Raw genomic sequence first — 27,383 nt, 5'->3', positions numbered from 1 at the left:
ATTGATAATTCCCCTACAGAGCCACTTCAGTGATCTCTAAATATTTCGCGGATCCAAGTCATCTGGAAATGTTTCCGGGCCGCTTAAGTGCTCTGGAACTGTGCCACATGTCACTAAAGGGATCTCTAAATGTGTGACGGATCGCTTAAGTATTCTGGAATTGTACTATGGGTAATTTAAGTGATCTGTAAATGTGCCGCTTAGTTCATTTTTACTAAATTAGGTTTGAGGAGGGCAGGCCGCATCAGATAACCCCCAGGGCCAGGGCCGTCATTTCAATTATTTCCGGGGGGGGCGGGGCAAAGAACATGTACTCAATGTATTTATAATTTTATATATTTTTTTTTGTATATATATATATATATATATATACCATTTTTAGTGTATTTTCAAAAGCCGGGGGGGGGGGCAACGGTCTCCCTGACCCCCCAAATGATGGGCCTGCCCAGGGCCATATTTGGTTTACGGGACAAGGTCTTTCATGCGATTTACCATATATGGTACACCTTAGAGGGTAGGTCGCAATGAATTTATTAAAGATAAATTTGAGTTCACAGCCTTCAAATAGCATTGAAATTGACAGAAATTGATTATAATGTAATAACATATAAAGGGGCCATTAAAGTATTACGTAAGCAATTTTTTAGCCATTTTTGACCCCCTCCCCACCCCTTGTCAGCAAAAGTAAGCGAAACTCTTAACTTCCCCCCCCCCCTAAAATTTCGTCATCAGCTCTGCCCCTCTGAAACCTAACGCGCATATTGGTGGAATCAGACACGTTCAAGAGGGGGGGGGAGGGGGGCTCTTGGCTTCCCCCCCCCCCCCGACGATCGAAAATTGATTTTTTAATGCAAAAAAATATTTTTTAAATTAAAATTTCGGAAGGAAATACCTTTATTTGTTATTAAGTTATTATAAGAAATTTCTGTTAATTTCAATGTTATTTGAAGACTATGAACTCAAAATTTATCTTTAATAAATTCATTGCGACCCACCCTCTAAGCCATATAATGGTAAATCGCATAAAGGTCCATGGGCCAAATATGGCCCTGGGGGTTATCTGATGCGGCCTGCCCTCCTCAAACCTAATTTTGTAAAAATGAACTAAACGGCACATTTACAGATCCATTAAGTGTCCCGTGGTACAGTTCCAGAACATTTAAGCGGCACGTGGCACATTTTCAGATCACTTAAATGATCTGAGGCACAGTTCCAGAACACTTAAGCGATCCGTGAAACATTTAGAGATTCCTTGAGTGACACGTGAAGTAATTTTAGAGCTCTTAAGTGGCCCCCAGTGCGGTTCTACATCACTGAAGTTACCCGCGGCACATTCTCAGATTATTTAAGTGATCCGCGGCATATAATTACTGATCACTTGAGTGATGCGTGGGACAGTTCCATAGCACTTAAGTGGCACGGACACATTTCCAGATCACTTGGATCCGCGAAATATTTAGAGATCACTAAAGGGCTTTGTAGGGTACTTATCAATAGGGAGGGGAATGTTACTTCAAGTGCCCACAAACTATCGAAAGGTTTTTCTCGTTTTTGGCGCACCGAGTAAGATGTCATTAAAAATATTTCATATTTTCAATAAAGGGTGGTTGGTGACGTAAGCATTATCCGAACCTCCCCCCCCCCCCACTTGTCATCAAAAGTCAGCAAATCGGAAGCCTCCTCGCCCCATCGATGATGACGTAATACTTGAACGGGCCCCCCCCCCCAAGATATTTTCTTCCTAAATTTCAATTTAAAAACAAAAATATTTTTTTGGCATAAAAAAAAATACATTTTTTTATCGTCGGGGGAGGGGCACACCAGTCCCCCTATGCCCCCGCCCCCCTCCGTGTACGTCTCTGATCCCACCAATATGCTAGTTAGGGTTCAGAGGGGCAAAGCTGATGGCGAAATTTTGCTGACGGGGATGGGGTCGGAGTTTTGCTGACTTTTTCTGACAAGGGGGAGAAGAAGATGAAAAATGGCTAAAATTTTCCTGACGTAATATTTGAACGGCCCCTAAGGAAAATTATGATTGCCTTTATCTAAGTGTATGGATAGTTTCTGGATATATTCTAAAACATGTTTCCACGTTAGTCTAACAGGAGAATAAATGAAAGGTAGAAATATTTATGATACTGGTTTCCCTATATAAAGTGATATTTGAATAAATTCATTTATCCCCATCAAATAAGAGATATTTATATAAAATTTCAATGCATTTCAAAATAAATATTTTCTTCCAAAAGGAAAAAGAAAATTATTCTGCGTAGAAATTAATGAAAAATCGTGAAAAGAAAATTCTCCGAAGCACGAATAAATGAGTAAATGCGTCCCGTATTTCTTCACTAATATCAATAAAGGTTATTGTTTGGAGCGTAGATGATGTCTTCGGCATCGAATCGAATCGCATTCATTGGACCATTGATGCTTTCCGAACCACATGTTAGACGTTTATATTAGTCCTAAAAAATAAAATAAGATGGAATAAGAGTTTCGCGGGGTGAAAATGCGGAACTCCATTCTCCTCATTTTCCCCGTAATATTCGGTCGAACAACTTAATTGAAATATCAGGTAAGTTTTCTTCGAGCTTCCTTCCCTGTCATGCACACACGCGCGCGCGCGCACACGCACAACCCATGTTAACACATGCCAAAAGTTTAATCAAGCACATTATCTAGCCGCTCGCTCGCTCAAGTAGAAATGATTTTCGAAAATTTTCCTATATCTTCCGATTTCTGTGGATTTACAAATTTCTGTGAAAAAGAAAAATAACATCTGGATTTTTTCTGTTTTTGAAGTTTATCATCTATTTTTTTTCCTTGTTATTTTCGCATCTAATAAAATGATTACTGTTGGTAAGAGGAAAATTGTATATTTTTTACTTGTAATTTTTCAAGATACTGGTTTATTTTTTCTCAATTCATTTCTTCCAATGGCGATTTCAACGGAATATTTTTACTTAAAATGTCATTTTAGTGGAGAAATTTAGTATTTACAAGCTTCAGCAAAGATATTTTAATCAGCCTTCGTAAATTGTTTGGCTGTAATTAATTTATTAAACTATGCAACAGGTTAAATCAGTTCAACTGTTTTTTACATGAATAAACTGGGCCCACCGAATATTGACGTTATAACGTCAGGTTTTCCGAGATTTAACGTCCGAGTTTTCGTTAAAACCGACGTCCTTATAACCGAGTTTCTCTGAACTTTATCACATATTTCGCTATAAATTTTTTATCACTTTTTATCACATACTAGCTATAATACCCGGCGCTGCCCGGGTTTTCTTCAGTGAGGCTTTCTGGATCACGCGATTTCCCCTTCTTTCTTTGAGGGACATACAAACCGTGTCTAAGTTAATCAATATGGCGACTCTTGAAAGAAACAAATCCAGAAACGTAGAAATGAATAAATTTTTTTCCTTTTTTAAGGGGCGTTAGGTATTTTGATGCCCCCCCCCCCTGAACTTCAAGTTATCGAGATCTGCCTGTTTTCAGCCTCCAAAAATGCTTAATTAAAGCTGTGGAATGTTTCGATGTACTTTTACGGGTTCATAATTAATTTTAAATCATTAATTAATTAATTTTAATCAAAAGAGATTACGGAGACATTAATTTTCATGCTTGAGAAAATATGAATAAAAAATTGAAAAATCAATGTTATTGTACGAATATCCAACTCAAAAAGCCGGTCCGGCTAATTACTTCATATTTAATCTTCTGGGCTTCGTATATCTCTAAGCGAATTCAATATTTCAAAAATCGAGAATTCTATACAATTTTTAAAATTACTGATGTGGCAGGAAACCCCCACTAAATTTCCGCATTTCGGCAATTTTACAACTGATTTCCATGAGATCATCCTTTGCCTGTCCCTTGAAGTGATGCTGATGATGACTCTGACGACTATTGAAAAAGCGGCAAGCCATTGTAAAGGCATAAACACGTCTGAAACGCATTGCTAGGGAACCACGGTAACCAAAGTAAACGTTCGGAGAGTGATTGTTGAGGCACAAAAAACCATTGTTGCTGGACAGTTTTTTGCCCATTTGGGGCATTTGCCCTGGTCTGACGAAATTTTAAAGTATCCTATCGTTCAAGTCGGGTCTCATTTGGTATATATGCAATATTTGGCGATGATCGATCTAAAATTGTAGATTTGTATAGAGAACATACACACACACAGACAGAAAATCAATTTTATATATATAGATAGATTTCGCCAATTTTTTTCAAATTTCGTCCTTCATCCAGGTAGATTTCAGCCAGTTTCTAACAGTACTTACGTCAACAAATGTAATTTTCCTCTTTCAAAAAATTTAAAAAGCAAAAAATAATGGAAGTTAGAATATGAGTATGTGGTAAATATATGGTGGATTGGAGATGAGGAAACTCAACTTTGACTGACGATGCGCTTGCGCAACGATTTGTTTAGAAATTTTTTCCAAATAATTTTCACGTAAAAGTTTTGTGAGAAATTATAATTTTTGGAAATCGAAAGATCTAACGAGTGACATCGTATTTTGCAAATTTTGTTTACAAAGAAGTTTAATTTTTTATTTAAAAAAATTTATTTTAATCCTGATTTTTGATAGGAATAATTTTTTTTGTCTTGACCGCAAGGTCTTCCGTAATTACTAATTTTTTGAATTGAATAAAGCAAATAAAGTTGTGTTAATTAATTGAGACTGAATTAATGTCAAATTTTTTGAAACTTCTCAAATATGTTATTTAAATAGTACCAGAGAGAGTGGTAAACTCATAAAATTTTCTTTGGATGCCCAGAGAAAAATATAAAAAAGACTTTAGAGTTGGTTTCATTTCAGAAGCTTGCCCAATCTGAATATTGATCCATGCAGTTTTTAATCTTAATATAATTTCACTAAATATTCGTGAAACCTAGATTTCTACTGAATTTCGAGTGGTAAATTTCAGGTTTTCTTCAATTTCCGCCTTGTTCGATTGAACGGTCCTCTATGTCGTCGTCTCCAAATTGATCGAAACGTATAAGAAATATTTTGAAAAAAATTAAGATATTGAAAGAAAAACTCAATTCCGGTTAAATTCGCCGATCATCCGCCAAACGTATAAATTGGCGTTTTTTGAAGCTTATAACAATGGTATTGACTCTGAGAGAAATCAAGGAAACGAAAGATGGGCCAAAACAAGTTTTATTTTGGTCTTTCTTTTCAAAGATTTGACTTAACAGTGAAGGATAGAAAATTGCAATATTTTTCTAAAAAAATGTGTTGATTTTGAGAAAACCAGGTTTTCAAATATATCTCATTTGGTTAACACTTTGGCGATAAATTCGCCAATACAGTGGGTGAATGTAACATGTAACAACACGGCTATAACATCACTACACGAAGAGAAAAAGCGCCAATCGCGAAAGAAAAAAAACTTAACTTTGCTTATTACGGGATCGAAAATTTCAGTTCATTTTCAAAGTTTCAACTTGCTGCAGGGGGAATTGATACGTCACAAGCTTATTACGTCATCAAAACGTTATAACTCTCGCAATATTCGTCCGATCCTGGAACGGAAAAAACCTTTCTATACAGGGTGATTATAATAACTGAAGTTCTTGCGCTATGAGTAGTTTTCCTCAAAAACTATTTATCCGAATACAGCCAAAGTTTTAGGATATTTTAATGAGAAAATGGGAGAGAGATTTATGAAATAAAAAAAAATAGTTCAATTTTCGGTGACCAGGTGAAAACGTGGCGCTTTTTATTGCATTCTACATTTTCCCATGGTCCATATTGCATATATATCAAGTTTCAATTTAATACGTCTTCTAGAACGGTGCTACATAGCTGTTCTGGTAGACGCATTCTATTGAAACTTGGTACATACGCTATATGGTCCATAGGAAAAAGGAAAACTCAATGGAAAATACCACCAATTTTAAATCTGGTGATCGAAAATTGAATTTATTTTTTTGAATTTCATAAATCTCTCTCCCATGGTCTCATTAAGGTATCCTAAAAATTTGGCTGCATTCGGATAAGTAGTTTCTGAGAAAAACTACTCACAAAGTACGGGAGCTTTAATTATTATAATCACCCAGTATATTAGTTTTATACCAGATTCTATTTTAGTTTTCATTTTCACTTTTATATTTCTGTATTACTCTTTTCATCACAAGGAATCACGTGTGCAATTATTGGGCGGTCGATAGTATCCACCCTGTATGTACTTAAATCAGCAGTTCTCAACATTTTTTGACTCGCGGAGCCCTTTTCAGTATATAATTTCCATGGCGGAGCCCTGTTTGACTCGAAGAGCCCTTTTTGTATATAATTTTTATGGCGGTCACCCCTGTATATCTCTTCTTTTTATTTATCTATCAAATTTACTGATTTATTTTATTTTCCTCGAGTCACCGAGGAGCCCTTGGGGCCTCCGCGATTGCCAATTCGTGCAATTCCCAATTCGACTCGAACTGCAGTCGAATCCGCCCCAGGGGCACCGCGGAGCACCGGTTGAGAACCACTGACTTGAATGAAGTTTCTAAAATACAATTCTCGATCATTCACATTGATTATGTTAGTTATAATAAAAATACACAACATTAGCTATCGAAATTTTTCACTTCTGGGAGAATCTAATACGTTTCAGTAAAAATTAGTTTAGTAATTTTTCTTTAGATTTAAAAAAAAAAAGCATATGGGCCACTCAGTATATTAATCATTACTCAATACAATAATACGATTTAAAGCTCTCTTTCCCATGGTCGTTCATGGTCATTGAAAATATTCAATTTTGTTTTATTTTCATAAAAATCCACTTTGTTTACTCGCTTTCCTTAACAACAACAAAAGGGTGAAATTGACAAGTAAACCTGCTTTCGAACTCACGTACTCCAATCAAGTTTCTACAAAATAATCAATAAATAAATGTATGTTTATTGAATCTTTTGTTGTTGATGTTGTTGACATCCATCAGAGAGCAAAACAGGAAATGAGAGACGGAAGACATTGGAATGTATGCCAATGAATGTCTCTCAATCGTGTGTCATTTGGATGGAACGTTTACTAACTTCATCGAAGAATGATCGATCATGTCTCGTTTTTTCAGTTTATTATTTTTCTGATTTTTCGGAAATTCCTCTGAACCATTTCATGGATCATTTCCCGTTTATTACAATCATCTTCGTGGATCCGAGGAGGAAGAGAAGCAAATGAAATGGCTAATACATGCTTTACTAAAGGAAAATATATGGAAGCGCACCTGAATAAAAGAATATGGGGTTAAATGAACCCGGGCAGATAAAATTTGTTCGACGCAGTAAAATCTCTCTTTTTTTGGAACACTCTTTATTCCTCGTCTCAGAAAATTAAGAAAATACTTGCGTTTACTGAATTAAATCAATGCATTTTCACCTCTCTGTCTCGAAGTAAGTTTAGAAAAACTCGAACTACAGTAGAATCCAGTTTTAACGAATAGCGTTATAGCGAAAATCTCTTTTAAACGAACACTTTTCTAATCCCCCAGGTAAGTTCACATAGGAATAATTGAAAAACTCGGAGATCCTTTATAACAAAGTGATTTCTCTGGTCTCTTGGAGTTCGTTATAATGGGATCCGACTGTATCTCGAAGGCCAAACCACGATGGTAATAAAAGGAAAATTATTAAATTTGTTTTCTTTCGAGTAAATCCGGATTTTTATTGAAAGAACTGATAAGATTCGTAGTGTAGCCCATTGTGTTGATGGATCTTGTCAATCATAGGTAGGTACTACGTGTGTGGTGTATGCTATGTAGATGGCTTGTTCAGCAAAGCAAAAAAGTCAGTGAACAGAAAATTCAAAATTGCATCAAGAAAGCTGGGTTTGCAACCAGTCATCTCAGTGATGGTGGCTCACTCGAATTTCAACGACTCTCAGAACAATGCTGAAGATGAAATTTCAGGAAATTGGCATTACCTCTAAAAACACTTCAATCTAGAAATTTCATTTTCTGATCTTGTGGAAATGAACAGTTTCACTATGTAAACTTGCGGCACCTTAACTGATACGGAAATTAATTAATCTTTGGCCAACACGGATGATGAAAATACAGCAGAAGGTGATCCAGAAGAACTGAAAAAAAAAGGAGCAATGAAAAATGTCGAACATCATGTATAAAAATGCTGCGTCGTTTTCTGGAACAGATAGGGCCCGAACCATTCGTAGCTCTCTCGGTAAATAACATTGTGAAGGCTCAAAGAACAAAAAATATGCATCAATCTAAGCTTAAGGATTATTTTAAATAAGGTATTCGAACGTATTTACTTCAAATTACTTACAAAAAATTCGAACGTATATTAGTGTATTTGCATATAGTGCAATTGAATATTGATTGCGTAAATTAACTAATAATTTCGTTAGTACGTAGCAGGGCCGCAACTAGGAGATGGGAGCAGGCGGGTCTGGTGCCCCGGGCAACAGAACCAGAATGGGCGCCGAATTCACCCTTTAACTGCATCTTCTACATAGCAAGGGGAGCAAAAATGTCGGTTTGTCCTGACTGACAAAGTACCTAGTTGCGGCCCTGGTACGTAGTTAAACTTTTGTGCAATACAGTCAAACCTCATTTATGAGTCACTCTTGGGAGAGCAAAAATATGACTTGATAAGCGGAGTGACTCGTTAAACGGAGTAAGCCATAGCTGTGCCAATTATATGATGCCCTGCCTGAAGATAATTGGGACTTTCAAAAAGTGATCCGGTAAGCGGAGTGACGTGTTAATCGGGTGACGCACTAACGAGGTTTGACTGTATTTTCTAGTTTTTCTCAATCGAAGTTTTCGCCATTTTCGGCGTGTTTTCTCTTTCTTACGTAAGAAAAAGGTCTCCTTCTCGAAAACTCCCTATCTCGAAATTTTTTTCGGTCTCATCGGTTTCGAGAAGGTTTGACTGTACTTGTACAATATCGATATTGGTGCCTAGAGTTGATTGAGTTTTGGTGTTGCAGAAAGATTTAATCAATCGATTAAGCAGGTTCACTGTCTCACACGATTGGTACTATCTCATTAATTTGTTTATACCACATGACCATATGACCCTAATTTCATTAGTCTTTTCCGTACTTTTTTCATAAATTTAGCCGTCTCGACATTTTTATTTGAACTTACAGTTCGTTTACGATATTTAAAAAAAAGCGTACTTGAATTGGTATTTCAAGAATGAATTTTTATTTATCTAATGAAATCATAGGTGAAGATAAGTTTCGTTGATTACAGATTAAGGTACGATAATTTCGACTAAAACACGTATTTATAACGTTAAACGTTTTTTTGGTGACAAACATTTTTATTCACTGCGGTTTGGATTGACTTTATTTCCCAACCACCGCTAATTTCCCTGCAATTTCAGTCATAATTGGCCATTTTTTCCCCGTCTGGCGACGTTTTTGGCGATATTCAGTGCCCCATTTTCTCGTATCCAGGACTTCAGTTCCCCTTCCTTTTCTCAATGAAATAGGTTCAGATTATTAATGCTCGCATTTTTCTCTGTGCTGCAGCTAAAAAGATCTCGAAATTATCTACACTTAACTCTACCCAAAGCAAAATGATCAGAATGAAAGTAAGATCCCATCTATACAAGGATTTCAAGAATGAATGAATGAATTTAAATTTTAGTTTTTGTTTCATTTATTTTTCCAAGACAGAAAAATTTCAGTAATCGATTTTTATGATTGTCTTTCGATGACATTCCGAGAAACATACCGCTATTACGACGGGGGAGAAAAAAAGACGTCTATAGGCGTTTGTGTGTATGCGAGCGCGCATAGGCGTTATCCCAAAAACGGGAAATGATTCTGAGAAATTATTTTTTTTACCGAATTTTCATAAATTCCAATAACTTATTTCTCTTATTTTTATTCTGAATTTTCATAAGTCCTGAAGTCATTTCTCTTATTTTTATTCTGAAATTATTTCTCTTATTTTTATTCTGAAATTATTTCTCTTATTTTTATTCTGAAATTATTTCTCTTATTTTTATTCTGAAATTATTTCTTTTATTTTTATTCTGAAATTATTTCTCTTATTTTTATTCTGAAATTATTTCTCTTATTTTTATTCTGAAATTATTTCTCTTATTTTTATATATTCTGAATTCTCATAAATTCTGAAATTATTTCCCTTAATTTTATATATTCTGAATTCTCATAAATTCTGAAATTATTTCTCTTATTTATTCTGAATTCTCATAAATTCTGAAATTATGTTTCTCTTATTTATTCTGAATTCTCATAAATTCTGAAATTATGTTTCTCTTATTTATTCTGAATTCTCATAAATTCTGAAATTATATTTCTCTTATTTATTCTGAACTCTCATAAATTCTGAAATTATATTTCTCTTATTTATTCTGAATTCTCATAAATTCTAAAATATTTTTTTTTATTTTCATTTTAAATTCTCATAAATTCTGAAATTATATTTCTCTTATTTATTCTGAATTCTCATAAATTCTGAAATTATATTTCTCTTATTTATTCTGAATTCTCATAAATTCTGAAATTATATTTCTCTTATTTATTCTGAATTCTCATAAATTCTGAAATTATGTTTCTCTTATTTATTCTGAATTCTCATAAATTCTGAAATTATGTTTCTCTTATTTATTCTGAATTCTCATAAATTCTGAAATTATATTTCTCTTATTTATTCTGAACTCTCATAAATTCTGAAATTATATTTCTCTTATTTATTCTGAATTCTCATAAATTCTAAAATATTTTTTTTTATTTTCATTTTAAATTCTCATAAATTCTGAAATTATATTTCTCTTATTTATTCTGAATTCTCATAAATTCTGAAATTATATTTCTCTTATTTATTCTGAATTCTCATAAATTCTGAAATTATATTTCTCTTATTTATTCTGAATTCTCATAAATTCTGAAATTATGTTTCTCTTATTTATTCTGAATTCTCATAAATTCTGAAATTATATTTCTCTTATTTATTCTGAATTCTCATAAATTCTGAAATTATATTTCTCTTATTTATTCTGAACTCTCATAAATTCTGAAATTATATTTCTCTTATTTATTCTGAATTCTCATAAATTCTAAAATATTTTTTTTTATTTTCATTTTAAATTCTCATAAATTCTAAAATATTTTTTTTTATTTTCATTTTAAATTCTCATAAATTCTGAAATTATATTTCTCTTATTTATTCTGAATTCTCATAAATTCTGAAATTATATATATTAATGTAATACAAATACAACGCCACAACAGGCAAACTGCCCAACGAGGTGGCTGACTTAAGAACATCATGGATCCCCGAGCCCCTACCTACTACTGCTACACCACACATGCACCCCCCCCCCCCGCGGAACCCCCCAACGAATCGGTATCATGCGGGAATGTGCGTGTACGTGTAGTGCAACCTGACGTAAAGTTTGTTTCTGTGTAATGCTTGTTATGTGTAGTGCTGTCATCTGCCCCCAGTTTTACTAACTATGAGTGAAGTGTTATGGTTGAATGATTTTTTGTTGTAAGACTGTTGCTCTCTGTGGCGAGACTTTTTAACGGGGAGATCGGCTCGCATTTGCGCCTTGAAGTTGGGAACCACAGAAAACCAACTTCAGCCGACCACCACTGTGGGGTTCGAACCCGGATCCTCGCATCACGAGTCCGGCACTATAACCACTCGACCACCACAGCGGCATTATATTTCTCTTATTTATTCTGAATTCTCATAAATTCTGAAATTATGTTTCTCTTATTTATTCTGAATTCTCATAAATTCTGAAATTATGTTTCTCTTATTTATTCTGAATTCTCATAAATTCTGAAATTATATTTCTCTTATTTATTCTGAACTCTCATAAATTCTGAAATTATATTTCTCTTATTTATTCTGAATTCTCATAAATTCTAAAATATTTTTTTTTATTTTCATTTTAAATTCTCATAAATTCTGAAATTATATTTCTCTTATTTATTCTGAATTCTCATAAATTCTGAAATTATATTTCTCTTATTTATTCTGAATTCTCATAAATTCTGAAATTATATTTCTCTTATTTATTCTGAATTCTCATAAATTCTGAAATTATATTTCTCTTATTTATTCTGAATTCTCATAAATTCTGAAATTATATTTCTCTTATTTATTCTGAATTCTCATAAATTCTGAAATTATGTTTCTCTTATTTATTCTGAATTCTCATAAATTCTGAAATTATGTTTCTCTTATTTATTCTGAACTCTCATAAATTCTGAAATTATATTTCTCTTATTTATTCTGAATTCTCATAAATTCTAAAATATTTTTTTTTATTTTCATTTTAAATTCTCATAAATTCTGAAATTATATTTCTCTTATTTATTCGGAATTCTCATAAATTCTGAAATAATTTTTTTCATTTTCATTGTGAATTTTCATAAATCCGGAAATTATTTCTTATTTTTATTTTAAATTCTCATAAATTCTGAAATTATTTCTCTCATTTATTCGGAATTCTCAAAAATTCTAAAATTACTTCTTTTATTTATTCTTTAGTTCCTTAAATCCTGAAATTATTTCTTCGATTATTCCTGAATTTTCTTAAATTCGGAAATCATTTTTGTCATTAATTGTGAATTTTTACCGATTCCTACCAATTTTGACAGGGGCTGTATAATTTATAATCTTAATTTAAACTCATAGTTTCTCTCGAACATTTTGTTCCATTGACCTCCTTCTTCAAAATTTTTTCTAATCGCCCCCTCTTGTACCAAGCCCAACGCAATGGATCCCATATTTCATATACTCATAGCTCCTGGACCATTCCGTCGCTCCCGCGGAGGGGGATTTCCCACTTTGGGAAACACAACATTCAGTTTCAAATTGTTCCTCAAACACACCAAATCACAATTTTGATGGGCTCCATATAAACCTCGGAATAAAATCCCATCCGTATACAAAAAAGAATTCAAGAATTAATTACGAAATTTTAAATTTTTTCCCTATCGTTTATTTTCCCAAGCCGAAGAAAAAATTCCAGAAATCAAACTTTATAATTGTCATTTGATAACCTTCCGAGAGACCTACCGACCATTACTAGGGGAAGGAGGAGGGAAAAAAACGTTTATATGCGTTCGCGTGTGTATACTGACGTACATATGCGTTATCCCGAAAACGGGAAAAAGGTTGTCGAGGGTTGGAGGGAAAAATACGAAAATTGAAATCTTTTGTTAAAAGTTAATAGGACAGCGAAATTCGCTACCATCTTTTGAAACCTGATTTTACCCTCAATTAAAATGAGTTCTAGGGAAAAAAATATATATATATGTATATATCAGGGAATTACAAAAAAAAAAGGAAATTGTTATTTCAGGGAAATTTATTCTCGGAATCTTTATTTTTAGAACTAAAACGAGGAAAACATATTTTCCCAAAACTGGAACCGAAAAGGGGGGGAAAAAATGAGAGGAAACGGAGAGGAAATAATGAAAGACCAAAAAGAGAAGGGAAAAATCAGTAAAAATAATGAACTGCCGAACATCATTATTTTGCGGCCGATTTCCTAATTATTATTCCTGTTTTTTTCAATTTATGTGTATCTTTTGTTCCTACTTTGATATTGTTGTTATATTATTGTTTAGCTCGTTACATGAGACGAATTTTTGCCCTCTTTGGTCTCTCATTATTATCATCATTACATATTTTTCTCTTTTCCTTGATGGGATCCGATTTTTGTCTTTGAACTTTGAGTCGAACATAATGATTCTTAGAAGAAAAAAACAACAAAAACGAAAGGATTATTATCGTTTTTGAAAATGTATTCCTTTGACGTCGTTATTGGCAAATTTCCATATTTGTGGAGAAATTCCTTATTTAAAGACTTGTATACGACATAAGAGGCTTCGGAATAATGTCATTGAAGGTAAGAGATTAATTAATGTTAGGCCGGTATTACACTGTAAAAGTTTGATAAAATTCCTTTTATAAAACTTGAAAAATCTAACCAATAAGGTTATTGGTTAAATTCTAGAAAATGCAACCGGTGACCTTATTGGCTGGATGTTTCAAGTTTTATAAAAGGACTTTTACCAAACTTTTATAGTGTAATGCCGGCCTTGCCGCTATAACTATGTTTAATTTAAAAATTTTTTACCATGTTTGATTTACCACCTTTCAACAAGAATTTTTCCGCCGTTTTTTGACCCACTCATTCATTCCTGGAATTGTAACCTGCTTAGCCCCACCCATGTAAATACGTCCGTGGTCACGCTTTTGGTCACTTTCACACTTGCGTACTCTCCTAGTCACTTCATATGCTTGCATACGCGCTAGGTCACTCTTTTTTGATCATTCAAATGCTCACACACTCTCTAGGTCAGCGGTTCTCAACTTTTTCCTGACCCACAGAACCCTTTCCGGTATATAATTTCTATGGTGGAGTCCCGTATGCCTATTTTTTATTTATTCATCCAAGGTACTGACTTGTTTCTATTATTCAATAATAATAATTTTTTTTTCAAATTTACTAATTTTTGTTCCCCCGAGCGGCAATGGTGCCCCTTGGAGCTCACACGTACCCTTAGGGCTCCGCGGAGCGCCGGTTGAGAACCGCTGCTCTAGGTTATTCGTTTGGTCGTTCACATGCTTGAACACACTGATTTTTAGGGTCGTTTACTGAGTACTCACTGAGGCTACTCACCTGGTTCCTTGCTCTCTAGGTGACTTTCATACTAACACACTCTCTAGGTCACTCTTTTGATCAATCAAATGTTTGCACAAGTTCTATGTCACACTTTTAGTCGCTCACTATCCTAGTCCCCCTTGCTTAAGTCAACCTTTTCACCATTCAGATGTTCACACACTCCAGGTCACTCTTTCGGTCGTTCACATGCTTGCAGACTCTCTAGGTCACTCTTTCGGTCGTTCACATGCTTGCAAGCACTCTATAGGTCATTCTTTCAATCTCTCAAAAATTGTTTTGGCCTTTCTCCCATTATAATAATTTTCTTGGCAACTCAATCCTCAAATTTGTCAACTCCCCGAACTTATCACCCTGGGCCACTTATCACTTATAGCCCACTAAGCCCCCCCTGTAAATACGTCGCTGACCACCATGCACCATGCTTAATTTACCATTTAATTTTCCATCATGATTAACTCATCTGGTTTTACTATGCTAATTTTACCATCTTTTTTACATTGTTTAATTAACTTTTTATTTTTTTCTCCTATGTTCAATAATGTCCCGTTTTTCTTATTCTTTGTTCAATTCATTATAATTTTTAGTTTACCATGTTTAATTTACCCCATCTTTATAATCCCTTGCTTAATTTACCATTTACCTGACCATCAATTTACTATATTTTTACACCATACATGATGTTCAACCCATGTCCAGCGAGCCAAATGTGGCCCTTGGAGACATCTGATGTGCCCAGCGTCCTCAGACATAATTTTGTGAAAATTAACTAAGCGACACATTTCCAGATCATTTAACGGCCCACAGCACATTTTCAGATAACTTGAGTGTCCCGCGGCATATTTACAAATCACTTGAAAGACCAGTGGCGAAGTTTCAGATTACTTAAGTGACCCACGGTGCAATTCCATATCACTCAAGGGGCTTGCGGAACCTTTTCCCAGATCATTCAAGTGGCTCTTGACACATTTTTTTCATTTCATTTCATACGGTGCACCGCTCAGGCTCTATCGGCCATTGTCAATTCTAGCCATTGTCCCGGATGAGGAGACTGGGCGGTGTCGGGTGCTTTACTATGTATATAAAATACAGTACATGAATATAAACAAAAAAATACAGTATATAACAGATTTAAAAATTTCTATCATACAAAATTTGTATCGCTGAGCTCTTAGAATATCTTTGTAGCTCTATTGAGCCCTTCGTTGTTTTCTGTGACCAGGTGCCAGGTCCTGAACCACGTCTTCCCTCGTTGGCTCGGGTGAGTCATCCGCCGTGGCCAGGCCAGGTTCTGGACCACGCGTCTTCCCTCCTAGGCTTGCTGGCTCGGGTGAGTCATCCGCCGTGGCCATGCCAGGTCCTGGACCACGTCTTCCCTCGTTGGCTGGCTCGTGACACATTTACAGATTACTCAAGTGGCCAATTCAATTCCCGACAATAGCCCGGCAAATCGTCTAGGGACAATTTACTGCCGAATCCCTTTCGGAGGGGGGGGGGGGTGGGGGCTAATGCGAGAAAATAATTGCGCCCAACGTGGGGCTCGAACCCACGACCCTGAGATTAAGAGTCTCATGCTCTACCGACTGAGCTAGCCGGGCACTTACTCAAGTGGCCCGTGGCACACTTATAAACTACTTATATAATCAGTGACACTCTTCCAAATCAGTTAATCAAGTGGCCCGTGACACGTTTTTTACATGGCCCGCACTCTCCTAAAGATTTGTCACCATTGTTTCACACCACGTTTAAATTACCACCTATTCCCCCCCACATGCTTAAGAGAAGTCACAACCTCCTAAAGTCAATATTTCAGAAATCACGGAAAAATGCTCCATTTTGACGCAAACCAAATAGTGAAAAATTTCATATCAATCCGTCAATTTTTGCTTCTAAAATCGAAATGAAAAGAAATGACACTTTTTGAACGCGATTTTCTCAAATTTCAGTTTTTCAGCTTATCCGTAAGATTAAAAAAAAAAGAACTAATCACATAAGATTTTTGAAAATCTTCAGAAATGTTTATCCGACGTGTGTTCGTGAAATGTGGAAACTCCGATTTAGTAATTGACCAATGGGAAGTAAATTTTTTTCCTAAATGTTGAATTCAGATTTTTAAAATTCATCTTTTTTTTTTTTTGAAACTTTAAAAATTCATGAAATTCTAACGAATGATCTTCGAATGATCCAAGTTCGAGGTTAATTTTAATCTGTAGGTACAAATTTTATCGCCATTTTAGTCTAAAATTTTACCAAAATTTGTTCAAAATGTAAGATAGTGAATGGCTATAGCATGCCCGAGCAGGTCCTTGGTTCAAGAGGTCACTTTTTGAGCCTTTTTTTTTCAATGCAAAAAATTTGTTCTTAGGTTTGAAATGCACAAAACCCAAGTTTTTTGGGTTAGTCAAAAGGTTAGTCAACATGGACACTTGCTACTTTTTTGACAGAATTTCAATATGCTGATCTAAAGCTAGAGTTTCCTCGTGGATGCTCTTCTTTTGATGACGGGTATTGGCAGTGCTCATAAATTGAATGAGGATGAAGACTCCTGCTCTGAAGGAACATTATTTTGCCTCAATGGTTAGGAACTTAGTTTGATACCAGGTCAATGGGGCCCTGCACGTGAAGGAGAAAGAGACCAGTGTAGACTGGCCGCAGGGGCCCTGTACGTGAAGAATACGGGGCCCTACGCGCAATGCAGTGAATGACTGAGGAACTGTTGAGAATTGACATTACTACAAACGGATGCGCCGTAAGGGCCCGTGTCGTGGAGCATCCAAATGTCTGTAAATGTTTTGTGTGTGTATAGCAATTATAACGGAGCTTCGGAAGGGCGTGGTGTGGGGTTTTCGGGTGGCGGCTGTTGTGGGACTTGGCCGAGGATGTTTAGTTGGGGTTTGGGGGCGCGAACGTCCTGATTGTGCCGGGCGGCGATGCTGGGCTATTGTTGGGTCGGGAACGTGATGGAGGCACGGTGGCGAGAGAATTGGTGAGGTGCGCCCTGGGGTGGCTTCGGCTGGCTGATACACCGGTAGGTTTTCCCTTCACGTCCACGGTCTTATGACCACTGTGCTTAAATTGCAATAGCGGTAGATCCTGCACGTGCTCGGTTCATTCTGTAGTCTGCCTCAAAGGTTTGATTCCTGTTGGAAAAATTTTCACATGAAACGCTATTATTCCCTGTGGTTTGATGACTAACCGCACAGACATGGATGAAAGAGAAGAGAGTCAACATGCCTGGGTTTTTTTTTCTTCCAGTTCTCCACGGCGGATATTTACTTAAAGCATACGTATATACGCCAGAATGAAACTCAAAACGACTTGCACGCGAACAACATCCACAGAGATAGACATGGCTTTTGCCAAATATTTGACTTATTCTTGAACCAGCAAAGGTTTTCTCCCACAGTACTGAATACCAGTTTGGATCGAGTCCTATTGTGGTAGACTATATGGAGGAGAAACTCCCTACTTTTCTCCCACTTGATGTCCAAGTGGTTGCAGTTTGCTTTTAGGGGGGGGGGGGGGGGGGTTCATCTGAACAAAGAAATCTGAATAACATACAGTTTTTGAATGAGATGAAGCAGTGTTTCTCAACCTTTCTGAAAATAAGAACCAGTAAAATGTCTGAAATATGGATCGATCATTTTGCGGACCTAGAATATGACGGACCGATTGTGTCCCGTATTACGGGACATACCTGTGATCTCCGTTGTTCCGATTTTTTTTTTTAAAACATTTGTTTCGTTTTTTCACCGATACTTATTTGAATTTGTAATAATTACTAGTCGTAATACACACACACACACATGCACTCAGCGTTTTCATAATACTGTATAAATTATATTGTGATAATTATGGAAAAGAATTATTAATATTCATCTCACATATTTGTCAGGTTTAACGTTTTTCCCTTCATTTTTTGGAATTTCAGTTATGATTGGTGATTTGTTGCTACTTTCAACAAGGCTTTTGAGGACAATTGGCGGTGCCCCGTATTTTACGGATTACTATTAAAGATGACAGTTTACCGAATTCTATTTTTTCGCAATGAAATATGGGCATCAGATTATTTGAATATTTTTTTTCGTGAAATGCATTGTGTGTGTGTGTGTGTGTGTAGCAGCCCTTAATTTCAAACCCTTCAGCAAATTTCATTCCATATAAAGCATTGAATTGCAATTCTTTTGGCAAAATTTGGCATCCCGTATTTAGGATCGCAATTTCCTGCATTCTACTCGATGATGTATGGTAAACATAAGTATGAATATATAATTTTATTTGAACCCATGTATAGACACTACTAATATCAATTAACACGGGTGAATATTTTTATCACGTCCGCCGGTGGACCACCTATGTCATTGTCACGGACCATATCTGGTCCACGGGCCATCGATTGAGGAAAATATGAGAAAACGGAAATAACAGAGATAACGTCTCATCAGTCTGGCTCCTCTATAAGAATCCCAAATGCCATAATACGGGGATAGATTTGATTCCAACTGTATTTAACCCTTACAGCGGCAATCCCGAGATGTCTCGTCAAGCTTGATCTGCTTTATTTCAATACCTCGGGTTCTTAACATACTTTAATTTCCAATGTGGAAGTTATAATGCGGATCAGGAAAATTTTATTAACCGTTAACACATTTCTGGCCACTCCTCAAATTCATGACCGAACTGCAAAATTTTATATATATGACTAGTTACTTGCATAACATATTTGAGAAGTTTAAAAAAGTGGATATTCATTTAGCATTTTTTTCTTTATAATTAATTTAAATTCACAATTATTAAACTTTTTAATTAATATAAATTAATTAACTTAATTTCATTAAAATAATTAGTGATTATGATATTGGGAAACTTCATGTACCATGTGACAAAAAATTTTTTTTTCCAATTTTATAAAATTTATGCTAATGGTCTTGGGGGAAAAAAATTTCAGTTCGAAAATCAGGATAAAAGCTTAAAATAACCGTAAAAAATTAAATTTCTTTGTGAAAAAATTTTAAAAAAATATCATGGCACTCATTGAACCTTTTAATTAAAAAAAATATTAATTTCATACAAGAATTTGAATAAAAATTAAATGGGAAAAAAAATTAACAAAGCGTTGCACAAATGCAACAACGTCAGTCACAAATTGGGTAAAAGTGTAAAATTACGATTCTCCAATCCCCTTCGATTCATGAGCACAGTTGATGCTAAGCATCAAAAGCAAGGCCGTTGCGAAGGGAGGGGGGGACTTGTGGGTCTGGGTCCCCCCCCCCCCGCGAAATGCGTGAAAATGACCAAAAAAAGGGGAAAAAGTTGGCCAAATCTATTGTTCTATGACTTTGGTCCCCACCCTGAACGAAATTTCTGGCGACGGGCCTGATCAAAAGCATCCATGAAGTGAGTCGAATCTGATTCAAAGTTTGCCAGTTCTATGAATGCATTAGGTTTCCATTAATCTTGATTAAGACATACGAAAATTGAGAATTTCACATGCTCTTTAGTGATCATCAGGGTGTTCGATAATTGTCGATTCACTAGCATCACCCGTGCATCACAATAAGAGCACCCATGGGGCGACTCTGAAATACTCCCTTAATTAAAAGTTTTCTGCCGAGGTTAGTGCAATGCTAATTCTTAAATGCAACTGTATTGGTGTGTCGCCTCTTGGTTACGACAAACATTTAACATTCTAGATGCTTCAGTGTGAGCACCTTACCTCACCAAGAGAGAAAGAAGTCCAGGCTTAGTCACCTGTTAGTAAGCCTTTGCTTCTGTGTAGAGACTAGAATGTCATGGAAAACTTTTAAAAAATGACAGGATTATATGAGCAATATGGTTTTCAATATTTTTTATTATGGGGAGGAGCTCTTGCTTAGCATTAGAATACGAGCACCCATGACGTGATTCTTACATAAAACCTGATGCAAAAGCTCTCCCTCAAGGCTAGTGCAATGCCAATCCTTCAGCGGAACTTCAAATGGAGTCTATCAATACCTCGTGACTATGAAATTCAGTTCAAACATTAAGCAAGGCACTTGAGTGGTTTGGTAATTTGTCGCGGGCCACATCAGATGACTCCGAGAGCCACATTTGGTCCGCGGGCTATGGGTTGAGCGTGTATGATACAATACAACTTGCACGGAGTTTTAATCAATAGTGATTACTAAATATTAAGCCCTCTTTTATGGGCACCGCGGTGCTCCTAGACAAAATTTTGAATGCATCTTGGATATTTCAAGTCTGTACTTTCGTAGGGTTATCAATGCTCTCAACATCACAATATTTTTTCCCACTTTTTCAACAGTTTTATGAACGCCTTTATATGGTCTTAAATTTCATGCCCCATGTAAAACCCCACACTTAATCCTTCCGTCTCGTCAGACGTTTTCAGTCGTCAACATGGTGGAACATGGAGACGTCAAATTTCCAACCCATGGTGATGATGATGATCAACCATCCTTTCTTCCATAGCTCTTGTTATGCCGTAACTTATAATTTTGCATCTGTTCATCTGTCAGATACAAAGTACATTGACCGGAAGCTCATTTCTCGCCATGTTGTGGTTTTTTTTTTACATGTTTCTTTATTATTCTCTCTATATTCGCTTCCTGCAGAGTTATTTTAATCGGCGGGGGCCCCCTCATACATGACGGCATCTAAAAGTGACATCCTGACAACTAATAACTGACACGCAGAAAATGACCCGTTCGTAGAAATGACGCGCTTCTCAATGTGTGTGCCAATGACAGTCTCTCCCCCCCCCCCTCTCCCCGTGTTTTAGGCTGTCCGTCAAACACCAAAGAAAAGAAGCCCCCAAAGACCAGTTGTTGTGACCTGTCTTGTTTTGTCGGCTCGGCCTGTCGTTTCGATTCAAAATGATTACATGTTTCAAGATTTCTTTTCTCTAGTTCTGTTTTGCATTTTGATTCTATGTTATCAACAGCCAAATGTCTGGCATTTACAGACTTGAATTTCGTCATAAATCCCGTGGGAAAACATGTGGAGGCATCATAGAGTCCATTGAACATGTTTTTGTATTATAAGATGACCGGTAGTATTTTCGGTGTGATTTTTTTCCCCCTGTTTTACCATTGGTGTCAAAAGACTTTATTGCCTTTTATTGTAATCGAAATACCTCAATACATGAATGGAGTATGATCATGAATCATTTCATGTTGACATGATTGTTGACGCACGTCGGTAAAAAAACTCGGTGACTGGATAATATGACAGTTCAATAGTGCGACTATCTTTGATGGAATGGCTTATCTAAAATCTTGTGAATGTCATGAATAGCCCCCACATCCTAGAGCAGAAGTTTACAACGTTGACTCGGAACCTTTGATGATTGCGAGACTGTGGGTCCATGGAACCCTTGCCTGGTTATGATACTGTTCTACCTATATAGTGAAAATACAGTGTGTGCCACAAAATAAAAGAGTCTGAATTTTTATACGTTCCCTTGTCCTCTAACTTCCAATTGGAAAGTTTAGTCCAGCGTTTTCTGAGCGCAACAAAAAAATTTCCATGCTTTTAACTTTAATATTCACTAAGATATTTTAATTCAAACATCGGAGAAAAAATGGGGAAAAATTACAACAGAAACTAACGGACAACGCTCATTTATGTTGTCCTTCCATTTTTAAATTCGAATACCACTGCGAATATTGCAGTTAAAAACATGGGATCGCTTTTGTTGGACTCAGAAAAGATAGGGCAACAATATACAGTAAAATCTCGTTAAGTCGTCGTTAATCTATAGGCCCTTCCAGCTTTCATAGACAACAATGTTATTAAACCCTCGTTTACTCGACGCTAATTTCAGTTAACTATGAAAAATTTTGAGAGAGAGGAACAGATCATTTTTATGACTTCCTTCAGAAGAGAGAGAGAGAGAGAAGAGCTTGTGTGTGTGTTAACAGCATTATCATATGCTTAAAAGTCACCATAAAAACCTGTGTACCAAAACGGTACAGTTTAAGTAACGAAAGTTACGCTGGGGAAGTACATTCGTCGACTAAAGGTTTTGAAACGTTAGGGACTGTACTAGTTAGACCTGATTTCTTCATGGACCCCCACTAATTTACAGCTTCCAATTTAAACAAAATATCTCTGTTGAAAAATCAGACATAATTTCCAAGAGGTCTTCTAATGTTTATTCTTCCTTTCCAGTCCCCCCCCCCCCCACGCTCTAGTCAAAAGTGGATCCTGTGTTCGAGATTACCTTGTAGTTGTATCATGAACTACTGATGAAGAATTAAAACACTAAAATTTTAAATTCCATGTATACGTAAAATTAATGTGCAATAGTTCTGTTGTGAAGAAAAGCTAACTAATCTAACAATTGCTCTGATTTCAGTCTATATTAAAAATTACTAGTATGAATCAAAGTGTACCAGTACATTTTACCACAATAAGTTAAGTAATAAGAGATCAAAAAAGGTAAAAAATTGCTATTATTTTTTTCTTTTGCTATCTATAAATTTTATTAATATTGTAATTTTTATTCTTATTTTAATAAATGTTGTATTAGTTTAAATTTATACGATTTTCGCAATATTGCGGCGCATTGAAACTGACGGCACTTCGCGTAAGTCGCCATAATTTTTCAATAACATGAGGTGACGACTTATCGAGGTTTTACTGTATTGGATGTTAGAGGACATGGGAACCGTATAAAAATTTAGATTTTTTTATTTCTGTTAAAACACCGTATTTTCGCTCTCAAAACTGGTACAGAGTAATTTTTGAACACATTTTGAAGATTTTTTTTAAATTAAAACTATACCTCTACGACACAAATACGGTGGATGAGATAAAGGCCTCATTAGCATTTACAGGACACCCTGTATAATATTATATATCGATAATATTAATTTGCAATAATTCACAATAAATGCGAATATGGCAGTTAAAAACATAGGATCTCTTTTGTTAAACACTCAAATTTTTTTATTTTGTGACACACTGAATTTTCACCTTCAAAACTGAAACAGGGCGATTTTTGAAAACATTTTGAGCATTTTTTAAACTGGAACCATATCTCTACGACAAACAGTTGATGAGATAAAGGCCGAATTAGGACTTACAGGACACCCTGCATAAAATCTGCAAAAAAACATCTGGTTTTGAGTCCGCCAAAGATCCTAGCCCGAGAAGCCCTGCTGCAGGATGTCGGAGCCATGTCCTATACATGGTAAAAAATGTAGATTTTATTTTATTTTATGACCCACTCACTATATTTTCACTCCAGAAACTGGTACAGACTCATTTTTGAACACATTTTGAAAATTTTTTAAATTGAAACTATACCTCTACGACAAATGGCCGATGAGATAAAGGCAGCATTAGCACTTACGGAACACCCTGTATACATGAATATTTCTGCAATATAGATATTTACATAGTAACAACAATGGAAAATTTTAAAGCTTTGATGCCGCGGAACACATGAAAAAGCTCTTGCGGAAACCCCAGTTGGAAACCAATGCCCAAGAGCTGGGCCCATAGCAGGGCCGCCCTTACTAGACACGGTAGCCCGGTGCAAAAATAATGGTTGACACAGAGGAGTCTTAATAATTTTGGAGCTTATCTTAACACAAAATATCATCAGACTGAACGAAAGCTAATGGCAATTCAAAGATAATGAAAGAAATAATTTCGGAATCAGAGAAAGAAATAGTTTCAGAATTTAATGAGAATTCAGAGTGAAAAAAATAATTATGGAACTGATAGAAGTTCAGAATTAATAAACGAAATTATTTCAGAAGGAAAAACAATTCAGAATTCATTAAAATTCAGAACTAATTAAAATTCACAGATAATGGAAAGCTGGAATTAATGAAAGGAATAATTTCAGAATTGGTGAAAATTCAGAAATAATGAAAGAAAAATTTCAGAAATAATGGAAGAAAAAATTTCAGAATTAATGAGATAGATAATTTTAGCATCGATGAAAAAATTCCGAATTTATGAAATTATTATATTATTATTATTATATTCTGAAATGAGATATTCGGGTACCAATAAATAAATAATTTCAATAAAATAATTACAGTAGATGAAAGAAATAATTTTAGAAAGAAGTAATTTTAGAGAATTAATGGTAGAAATAATTTCAGTATTGACAAATTCGGTAAACAGTTTCAAACTTGAGAATTAAGAAACGTTAATGGAAAATTCAAAATATTGAAATAATTACCGATTTAATGAAAGAAATCATTTCTAATGAATTAATGAAAGAAATCATTTCTAATGAATTAATGAAAGAAATCATTTCTAATGAATTAATGAAAGAAATCATTTCTAATGAATTAATGAAAGATTAAATGTTCATTAACTAAAGAAATAATTTTTGAATTAAATTTAAAATTGAATTTCTTTAATAATTCATAAAAGAAATACTTTTAAAATTGTTGAAAATTTTTTTTAGAATTAAAGAAAGGAATGTAATTATAGAATTACATGTATAATAAAAGCTCAGAAATAATAAACAGAATAATGAAATAATTTCTGAATGAAGAAATAATTTCAGAATCCACGAAAATGCAGAACTAGTGAAAATTCGCAGTTGATGAAAAGCAAGAATTGATGAAAGGAATATAATTGCAGAATTGATTGATATTCAGAAAGAATGAGAGAGTTAATATCATATCAGAATTAATGAAATTACAGTATTTATGAAAGAAATAATTTCAGAAATAATGGACATTCAGAAATAATTAATTACGACTGATTTACGAAATCAAATTCGTCAATAATTTTGAGGCTCCTGTTTGATACCAAGCCCTGGGTCCCTGGCTCCGTTTTCCAAACCGCCAGAAAACCATTGTAGTTAATAGAAAAAATGTCATGAAGGAAAAACCAACAACAAAAGAGTAAGGAATTTCAATATTCAGGGACTTAGAATGATCTTCATAGAATCCAGTTCCATAAATATCCGGTAGATGGCGCATCACGACCCCCAAGAATTAAATACCGAAACCTTTCATACAGCCGCGAATGTACAGTAGCACAGTGAACTCGCTAATCCGGCACATATCAGAGCAAGGTGTGCCGGATTACTGGAAGTTAGTTGAAAAAGCCCATTTGGATAACACAGCCGCTCATTGGAATCGATGCCGCTCATTGGAATCATGGGGATAATGTTATCATTTGGATATTATTATGATTTCTACAAACTACGGAACGTACAAAATAACATAACTTATGGAGAATTCGCTTATAGTTATCGGGATTTTAGTTTGTTTTATCAATTATTATTAACACCGAGACGCCGACACGAAGAAAGCGTGGGGGTGGGGGCGGCGGCTGAAAATTGCTGGTCGTCCCGTATATACGGGACTCAACTGCGTACGCAGGAGAGGGATGATGCAATGGATTGGTTTTTTTTCAGAAATTATTGGGGGGAGGGGCTCAGCCCTCTTATAAAATTTACTGGAGGGGGCTCAAATGGCCACAGCCCCTAGGTCCCAGCGCCTATGCTCGGAGGAAGACTTTCTCACAGGATCTATGGAACGTATTGTATATTACATTAAAAAAAATTAGCGTACATCATAAAACACATCAGACAATCCCATTTAAACTCATCATAATGGCTAAATAATAACAAACGCAGGACTTTAGCTTAAAGTAAAAATATCCTGTTTTAGATTACTATGGGAAAAACAAAACAGTAGATTAAAAATTTTCTGCAACCAGTTGTGTGTGCATAGGCGCTGAAACGTAGGGGCTGAGGCCATTTGAGCCCGAGGGGGGGGGGCTGAGCCCCTCCAATAACTCTGAAAAAAAAAACCCCAATATAATGCACCCTCCCTCATCTGCGTACACGCTCAAGCCCCGTTTACACGGGACAACCAACAACTTTCAGCTCTCCCAATGTTTTCTTCACGTCTGCGCCTCTGGTTGCGTGCAAAAGAAAAATCTGAGTTGTCCTGTTTCCATGCGTCCCGTTCAGTTAAACTTGAGGTATGGTCATAGTATTTGCTTTCGGATGTAGTTATCAATCAGTATTGTTATCCTAACCCCCCCCCCCCCGACTCTCAATGCGATCACATTAACCGGCTTGCACCGTGTAAACTTCTGTGCACAGACATGCAGAGTTTGAGACATATTTTCCCCTCTTCTATGCTTGAAGGAAAAAAAAAAAACACGCCGGACTACTGGACGGGGCGGATAATCGAGATTCTACTGTTACTTGCACTTTCTTTTAGATTTCGGTAGGAAACTTCACTTATTCTCGGGTGAATTCTTTATTTTCCCGTCTGTACTCACCATTGTACTGTCAGTCTCGAGTTGGTTTCGAGCAAGTTCATTTAGTCACAGTCCGATAATCTCGTTTCCACCGTCCATTGCTGTTGCCAAAAAAATAAGCTTCTTTTTTTACTTCTTAGAAGGAAGAGCTTTTCTTCAGTCCATATCAGAACCTTTATTCGATTTTTCCTCCTTATTTCAACAACTCAAAAAAAAAACCACCTTATAACAGGGCAACTGAAAGTACAGTACATCAAAAAGAAGAATGTTTTGTGGTATTTTTCCACACTACATGTGTTTGTCAGTGCCGTGCGAACTGTTCCGCGGTGAATACCCACTTATGGGTCTCGAGTTCCTCTCCTCCTAACCCCGCGAGGATTTCCCACAATGGGGCTATTTCTTAAAAATCGTCACGGTTATGTACTCTTGAACATTTTATTATTATTTTCGTGACTGACACATGAAAAACGACGTT

The 27,383-nt window shown here is 35.6% G+C and overlaps 1 protein-coding gene and 1 non-coding gene across 2 annotated transcripts in view; one reads left to right on the top strand and one right to left on the bottom strand.

Moving 5' to 3' along the window:
* LOC149080754 (ephrin-B2-like) overlaps window positions 1-27,383 on the top strand; it is a 418,983-nt gene that overhangs the window by 141,894 nt on the left and 249,706 nt on the right. The window lies entirely within an intron of this gene.
* Window positions 16,182-16,254, bottom strand: TRNAK-CUU (transfer RNA lysine (anticodon CUU)). The gene has a single exon. It is a non-coding gene; the product is annotated as a tRNA-Lys (tRNA).

The sequence above is a fragment of the Pholcus phalangioides genome, unplaced genomic scaffold (assembly GCF_987345545.1).
Source record: "Pholcus phalangioides strain wild (caught in Gottingen) unplaced genomic scaffold, Ppha-v1.0 ptg000010l_1, whole genome shotgun sequence".
In the NCBI taxonomy this organism is placed as follows: Eukaryota; Metazoa; Arthropoda; class Arachnida; order Araneae; family Pholcidae; genus Pholcus; species Pholcus phalangioides.
This window is presented reverse-complemented; position numbering and strand designations above follow the sequence as displayed.